This window comes from Nerophis ophidion, linkage group LG28, assembly GCF_033978795.1.
Source record: "Nerophis ophidion isolate RoL-2023_Sa linkage group LG28, RoL_Noph_v1.0, whole genome shotgun sequence".
Taxonomy (NCBI): Eukaryota; Metazoa; Chordata; class Actinopteri; order Syngnathiformes; family Syngnathidae; genus Nerophis; species Nerophis ophidion.
Genome location: NC_084638.1, coordinates 22,768,688 through 22,776,474, shown reverse-complemented (window position 1 = coordinate 22,776,474; position 7,787 = coordinate 22,768,688). Strand labels below are relative to the sequence as shown.

At 42.4% G+C, this 7,787-nt stretch overlaps 1 long non-coding RNA gene across 1 annotated transcript; it reads left to right on the top strand.

Annotated features, from left to right (window-relative positions):
* Positions 1 to 283: 283 nt before the first annotated feature.
* LOC133545232 (uncharacterized) lies at positions 284 to 6,997 on the top strand. The gene is made up of 3 exons (XR_009804765.1): positions 284 to 2,817; positions 2,912 to 2,985; positions 6,756 to 6,997. It is a non-coding gene; the product is annotated as an uncharacterized LOC133545232 (long non-coding RNA).
* Positions 6,998 to 7,787: the final 790 nt, after the last annotated feature.

The window sequence follows — 7,787 nt, the reverse complement described above, 5'->3', positions numbered from 1 at the left end:
GGCCGTAAAAAAAACTTTTAACACTGTTACAAATATTTGCCACATTGTGAACCCACACCAAACAAGAATGACAAACACATTTCAGGAGGCGGTATAGCTCGGTTCGTAGAGCGGCCGTGCCAGCAACTTGAGGGTTGCAGGTTCGAGCCCCGCTTCCGCCATCCTAGTCACTGTCGTTGTGTCCTTGGGCAAGACACTTTACCCACCCAGTGGAGCAGGTGGGTAAAGTTTATTATTATTATTTATTATTTTTTTACATTTATTATTTAAATGTAAAAAAAAAAAATTATAGATTGGGTTACACTATATAAAGTGCTTTGAGTCATTAGAGAAAAAGCGCTATATAAATATAATTCACTTAACATCACAGGAGAACATTCACACTGTAATACAACATAAACTCAACAGAACTAATACCCAGAATTCATTGCAGCCCTGACTCTTCCGGGGTACAATACACACACACACACACACACGCTACCCCCCACACGCCCCGCCCTCCCTACTTGCGTCGGTTGAGGTGTTGTATATTGTAGCCCCGCAAGGTGTTCTGGGTATTTGGTCTCTTGTGTTTAAGTTGTGTTAGGGTGCGGAAATTCTCCCAAAATGAGTTGGTCATTCTTGTTTGATGTCGGTTCACAGTGTGGCGCATATTTGTAACAGTGTTAAAGTTGTTTATACAGGCACCCTCAGCGTGACCTGTATGGCTGTTGAACAAGTATGCATTAGAGCCACATATGTTGTTCTGCACAAGTCTCACACAACAAGATAAGGAGCCGGCACATTGGTGGAGCAGTAGTCCTCTATAAGGGGGTGCACGGACCCCTGGAGATACTTGAATGAAAGCCAAGGTACAAGTGAGATTTATTCAAAAAAATTTCAAAAATAACAGCTATTCATAAATCCGTTAAAAATATTTTTATTGAATAATACCTCAATGAAATATGAATGTAAGTTCATAAACTGTGAAAAAATAATACAGCATTCAGTTTTGACAGTTAGACTTTTTATGGACATGTTCCATAAATATTGATGTTAAAGATTTCTTTTTTTGTGAAGAAATGTTTACAATTAGGTTGATGAATCCAGATGGATCTCTATTACAATCCCCAAAGAGGGCACTTTAAGTTGATGATTACTTCTATGTGTAGAAATATTTATTTATAACTGAATCACTTGTTTATTTTTCAACAAGTGTTCTAGTTATTTTTATATCTTTTATTCCAAATAGTTCAAGAAAGACCACTACAAATGAGCAATATTTTGCACTGTTATACAATTTAATAAATCAGAAACTGATGACATAGTGCTGTATTTTACTTATCTCTTTTTTTCAACCGAAAAATATTTTCTCTGATTAGGGGGTACTTGAATTAAAAATATGTTCACATGGGGTACATCACTGAAAAAAGGTTGACAACCACTGTTGTAGAGGACGTTTACGGCAGTGCAGTCACGGCAGCCCTTAATAATGTCGGTCGGGTGAAAATTCGGGAGAATGGTTGCACCGGTAGATTGTCGGGAGGTGCAAAATTGTGAGGGATGGCAAGAATGTGAATAGAAGGTGAATTCATTAAAAACTGCATGTTACATTTTTGAAGAAATATTTTCTTGCGGCCCAGCCTCACCCAGTTTCTGCATCCATTGGCCCCCAGGTAAATTGAGTTCGAGACCCCTGCCTTAGAATAAACTTTAAGATGCAAAACTTGAGATTGCAATTTATTCCAAAATTGAAAAATTGGACTCCACTGAGTATGCAAGTTTCCTGGTTTGGTGACCGCAGGATTAGGTCTCTGCTTTTTGCAGATGATGTGGTCCTGATGGCTTCATCTGACCGGGATCTTCCGCTCTCACTGGATCGGTTTGCAGCCGAGTGTGAAGCGACCGGAATGAGAATCAGCACCTCCAAGTCCGAGTCCATGGTTCTCGCCCGGAAAAGGGTGGAGTGCCATCTCCGGGTTGGGGAGGAGACCCTGCCCCAAGTGGAGGAGTTCAAGTACCTAGGAGTCTTGTTCATGAGTGAATGCGGACGTTGTACCGATCCGTTGTGGTGAAGAAGGAGCTGAGCCGGAAGGCAAAGCTCTCAATTTACCGGTCGATCTACGTTCCTACCCTCACCTACGGTCATAAGCTTTGGGTCATGACCGAAAGGATAAGATCACGGGTACAAGCGGCCGAAATGAGTTTCCTCCGCCGTGTGGCGGGGCTCTCCCTTAGAGATAGGGTGAGAAGCTCTGCCATCCGGGAGGAACTCAAAGTAAAGCCGCTGCTCCTCCACATCGAGAGGAGCCAGATGAGGTGGTTCGGGCATCTGGTCAGGATGCCACCCGAACGCCTCCCTAGGGAGGTGTTTAGGGCACGTCCAACCGGTAGGAGGCCACGGGGAAGACCCAGGACACGTTGGCAAGACTATGTCTCCCGGCTGGCCTGGGAACGCCTCGGGATCCCCCGGGAAGAGCTAGACGAAGTGGCTGGGGAGAGGGAAGTCTGGGTTTCCCTGCTTAGGCTGTTGCCCCCGCGACCCGACCTCGGATAAGCGGAAGATGATGGATGGATGGATGGATTAAAAACAAGCCGGTCTTATGAACGACTCATCGAAAGGAACAACTTCTTCCGTGTTATTAGCAATGATACAAAATGTGTGTTATTACGAAGTGCTTTAACTGTCAACAATCTAAAGCATTTATTAGTATTAATCTCTTCTGATTTCTCTGATATTGTAACATGAGGTGCACCGGGAATTGAACTGAGCAAATAAAGAAGAGTGGCCACATATCATTGAGAAAGTCCTAACCAGCACCTCATCTTCAAGCTAATGTCAGTGTGTGACCGATGCATAATGAAGCAATTACCGGTTATTAACAGTCCATTCATCCAGCTGTGCAATCATTTCTCCATTTTCATCCGACAGCACGTGACACGATTCACTCATCATAGAAATAAATCCAAGGACGCGAGGGTGCAGCGTGACTACCACACGTTCAGGTGTGTTCATATGGTTACGATTAATTTGTATAGCTGCAAAAGAGAAAGACCTATACAAGATGAAGTAAAAGTCCAATTAGTCGTGCAAAAGCATGCTTTTTTTTTTTTTTTTTACTCTCACCACCAGGTAAGTGTTGGATGACATTAGAAAAGTAATAATTTTTTATTGGATTGGATTGTGTGTCTTCCAACATTTCAATGCTCTTCTCATTTTCCGGTCAGTAATTATTCTCTCTTGCTTCCATTTAAAAAAATTTTTAATGATCAATAAAGTTTGACCAATGAAACATTTGATTGTTTGAATTGATTTTAATGAAGACGAGAATTTAACAGTCGTTTGTTAAATAATGCACCAAATTGTTACATTCTATTTGTTACGTACAGGAGGGGTATAGGCGGCACAGACACAAGGGGGCAGTAAAGCTCTATGATTTATTATATATATATTGGAATATATAAACAAACCCCGTTTCCATATGAGTTGGGAAATTGTGTTAGGTGTAAATATAAACGGAATACAATGATTTGCAAATCATTTTCAACCCATATTCAATTGAATGCACTACAAAGACAAGATATTTGATGTTCAAACTCATAAGCTTTATTTTATTTTGCAAATAATAATTAACTTAGAATTTCATGGCTGCAACACGTGCCAAAGTAGTTGGGAAAGGGCATGTTCACCACTGTGTTACATCACCTTTTCTTTTAACAACACTCAATAAACGTTTGGGAACTAAGGAAACTAATTGTTGAAGCTTTGAAAGTGGAATTCTTTCCCATTTTTGTTTTATGTAGAGCTTCAGTCGTTCAACAGTCCAGGGTCTCTACTGTCGTATTTTACGCTTCATAATGCGCCACACATTTCCGATGGGGGCCAGGTCTGGACTGCAGGCGGGCCAGGAAAGTACCCACACTCTTTTTTTTACAAAGCCACGCTGTTGTAACACTTGTCTTGCTGAAATAAGCAGGGGCGTCCATGATAATGTTGCTTGGATGACAACATATGTTGCTCCAAAACCTGTATGGAGCTTTCAGCAATAATGGTGCCTTCACAGATGTGTAAGTTACCCATGCCTTGGACACTAATACACCCCCATACCATCACAGATGCTGGCTTTTGAACTTTGCACCTATAACAATCCGAATGGTTATTTTCCTCTTTGTTCGCTTTGCATAGTAGAGTTTTAACTTGCCCTTACAGATGTAGCGACCAACTGTAGTTACTGACAGTGGATTTATGAAGTGTTACTGAGCCCATGTGGTGACATCCTTTACACACTGATGTCGGTTTTTGATGCAGTACCGCCTGAGGGATCTAAGGTCCGTAATATCATTGCTTACGTGCAGTGATTTCTTCAGATTCTCTGAACTTTTTGATGATTTTGCGGACCGTAGATGGTAAAATCCCTAAATTCCTTGCAATAGCTCGTTGAGAAATATTGTTCTAAAACTGTTCGACAATTTGCTTACAAAGTGGTGACCCTCACCCCATCCTCGTTTGTGAATTACTTAGCATTTCATGGAAGCTGCTTTTATACTCAATCATGGCACCCACCTGTTCCCAATTAGCCTCCACACATGTGGGATGTTCCATATATTTTTGATGAGCATTCCTCAACTTTATCAGTATGTATTGCCACCTTTCCTAACTTCTTTGTCACGTGTTGCTGGCATCAAATTCTACAGATTATTTGCACACACTAAAAATGTTTATCAGTTTGAACATCAAATATGTTGTCTTTGTAGCATGTTTAACTGAATATGGGTTGAAAATGATTTGCAAATCATTGTATTCTGTTTATATTTACATCTAACACAATTTCCAATCTCATATGGAAACGGGGTTTGTAATAATGAAACTTCAATATACTTAACTAGGGAATGAAGTGTGCATGTGTGTGTGAGACTATGTGTGAATTAACCGTTGTGTGGTACCGTAATGTTGTATGAGTGAAGGGACAAGGCAAGAAGGCAGTCCGTGAGCATGCAGATAGTCGGAGGCTAAGCGGGGCCTAAAAGGTCCGTGTCCAAACTGGAGGTAAGAGGAAGAGATAAGAGAAAGCGACAATTTCCCCATTAATTTGAGCGATGATGAAAGATTCGTGGGTGAGGAAATTTAGAGTGACGGACTAGAAAAAAAAGAAGTTTTTAGACACATTTACTAGGATAATTCTGGGAAATCCCTTATCTTTCTATTGTGTTGCTAGTGTTTTAGTGGATTGAATAGTACCTGATAGTCGGAGGGTGTGTTGACGCCAGTCTCTCTGAGGAAAGTCACGGCAGCTGCAGCTGCACGACAGAAGCTCCACTGATCTCCGGTAAGAGGCGACTTATTTCCATAATTTTCTCACCGAAAACTGCCAGTCGACATGTAGTCGGGATCCATGTTTGCTTGACCGCTCTGATCCATAGTAAAGCTTCACCTCCGGGAATTTTAAACAAGGAAACACCGTGTGTTTGTGTGGCTGAAGGCTAAAAGCTTCCCACTTCCACCTTTCTACTTCGACTTCTCCATTATTAATTGAACAAAATGCAAAAGATTCAGCAACACAGATGTCCAGAATACTGTGTAATTATGGGATGAAAAGATACGACTTTTAGCTATGTGTGGTGCTGGGCTAAAAGGGTGAATTTGGCGATTTAAACGCCTTTCAATTGTTCGCTGTCGGAGCGATTACCTTTCACCCGTGACGTCACAACATGAAGCAATCTGCCATTTTCTCAAACACATTACACACGCCAAGTCAAATCAGCTCTGTTATTTTCCGTTTTTTCGACTGTTTTCCGTACCTTGGAGACACCATGCCTCGTCGGTGTGTTGTCGGAGGGTGTAACAACACGATTGTTAGAAAAATTGTGTAAATTGTGTGTGAATTATCAAAAAACTTTCAGATCTTCCATTTTCTACCGCTTATTCCCTTTTTTAGGTGTCGCGGGGGGCGCTGGCGCCTATCTCAGCTACAATCGGGCGGAAGGCGGGGTACACCCTGGACAAGTCGCCACCTCATCGCAAGGCCAACACAGATAGACAGACAACATTCCCACTCACATTCACACACTAGGGCCAATTTTAGTGTTGCCAATCAACCTATCCCCAGGTACATGTTTTTGGGAGGTGGGAGGAAGCCGGAGTACCCGGAGGGAACCCACGCATTCACGGGGAGAACATGCAAACTCCACACAGAAAGATCCCGAGCCTGGATTTGAACCCAGGACTGCAGGAACTTCGTATTGTGAGGCAGACGCACTAACCCCTCTGCCACCCTTTTATTTAATTGAGTAGTTGATAGCTGTCCTTCTTCGACCAAGCAAGGTCTTGGGGCATTCCGCTGTGTACGTTGGAATGCGACGAGAGGGGTTTTCTTTTGTCCTCAAAGACCTGCCGAAGCTGAGACCAGGACGAGCCCAAGCCCAAAGCATCATCTTCTTTTCTCTTCAATGTGACCAAAAACAATGACCGTTTATATACTCCCCATTCCTGTTTTGGCGTAGCTTAGACCAGGACGAGCCCGGGCCCGAGGCATGGTCTTCTTTTTTCTTCAATGTGACTGAAAACAGTGACTGTGTGTATGCTCCCTATTCCTGTTTTGAAATGTGTTGTTGCGTAAACATTGAATACCTAAATAAAAGAGGAGACGAAAACCTTTTCATCAGAACTTGGTGCAGGAACTGTGCAAGGTGTACAGAGGCCATGTCCCTCCTCAGATCTGAGTCCAAATTTAAGTCTGTCTCTGTTTGATTCCTTGCCTTTTTGTCTTGTTTAATAGATGTCAACAATGTTTGAACCTGACAACGATCAGGGACGGATTCAAGTTGCACCAGTGGCTAAAAGATGCGAAAGTCCCTCGTTTGTTTTGCACACCGTACCGACGACAGCTATGCTACGACAGAGATGGCAAGAATGTGTGGATATCCTGTGACACTCAAAGCAGATGCATTTCCAACGATAAAGTCAACGAAATCACAAAGGTGAGTTTTGTTGATGTTATTGACTTATGTGGACATATTTGGTCACGGCATGACTGCAAGCTAATCAATGCTAACATGCTATATGGGCTAGCTGTATGTACATATTAGAACATTATGCCTCATTGGTAGCTATATTTGCATTCAGCCTTTCCCTCCAGCCACATTTAATGCCAAACAAACACATACCAATCGTCGGTTAGAAGGCGATCGCCGAATTTGTCCGTGCTTCCTCCCGTGCCGCTGTCTGTCGTGATATGGCTCAAAAGCTTCTCTTTTTTCTTTAATTTAATTTTCGGTACCTGCCTCCAGACTCCAACCATCCGTTTCAATACATGCGTAATCTGTTGAATCGCTTACGGCGCTGAAATCCGAGTCTGAATCCGAGCTACTATGCTATACCTTTCTGTGCTATCCGCCATGTTTGTTTTTGGTGGCTTCACGCAGTGACGTCACAGGACAATAGACGGGTGGATATAGCGATGGTGTAAATCAGGCACTTTAAAGCCGTTTTTCGGGATATTGCGTGATGGGTAAAATTTTGAGAAAAACTTCGAAAAATAAAATAAACCACTGGGAACTGATTTTTATTGGTTTTAACCCTTCAGAAATTGTGATAATGTTCCCCTTTAAGGACGATGTAGGTATCAATTCCAGATGGCGTGAACACTTCCAAGAGCTCTTGAATCGGAACTCCACAGTGGAGATGGAAACCATCAACCAGATTCCTCAGCGACCCATCATGGAGCATTTTGGTGATCCTCTCACCGAAAATGAAGTCCAGGATGCCAACAGGAAACTGGGTAACAACAAGGCTTCTGGACTAGATGGAA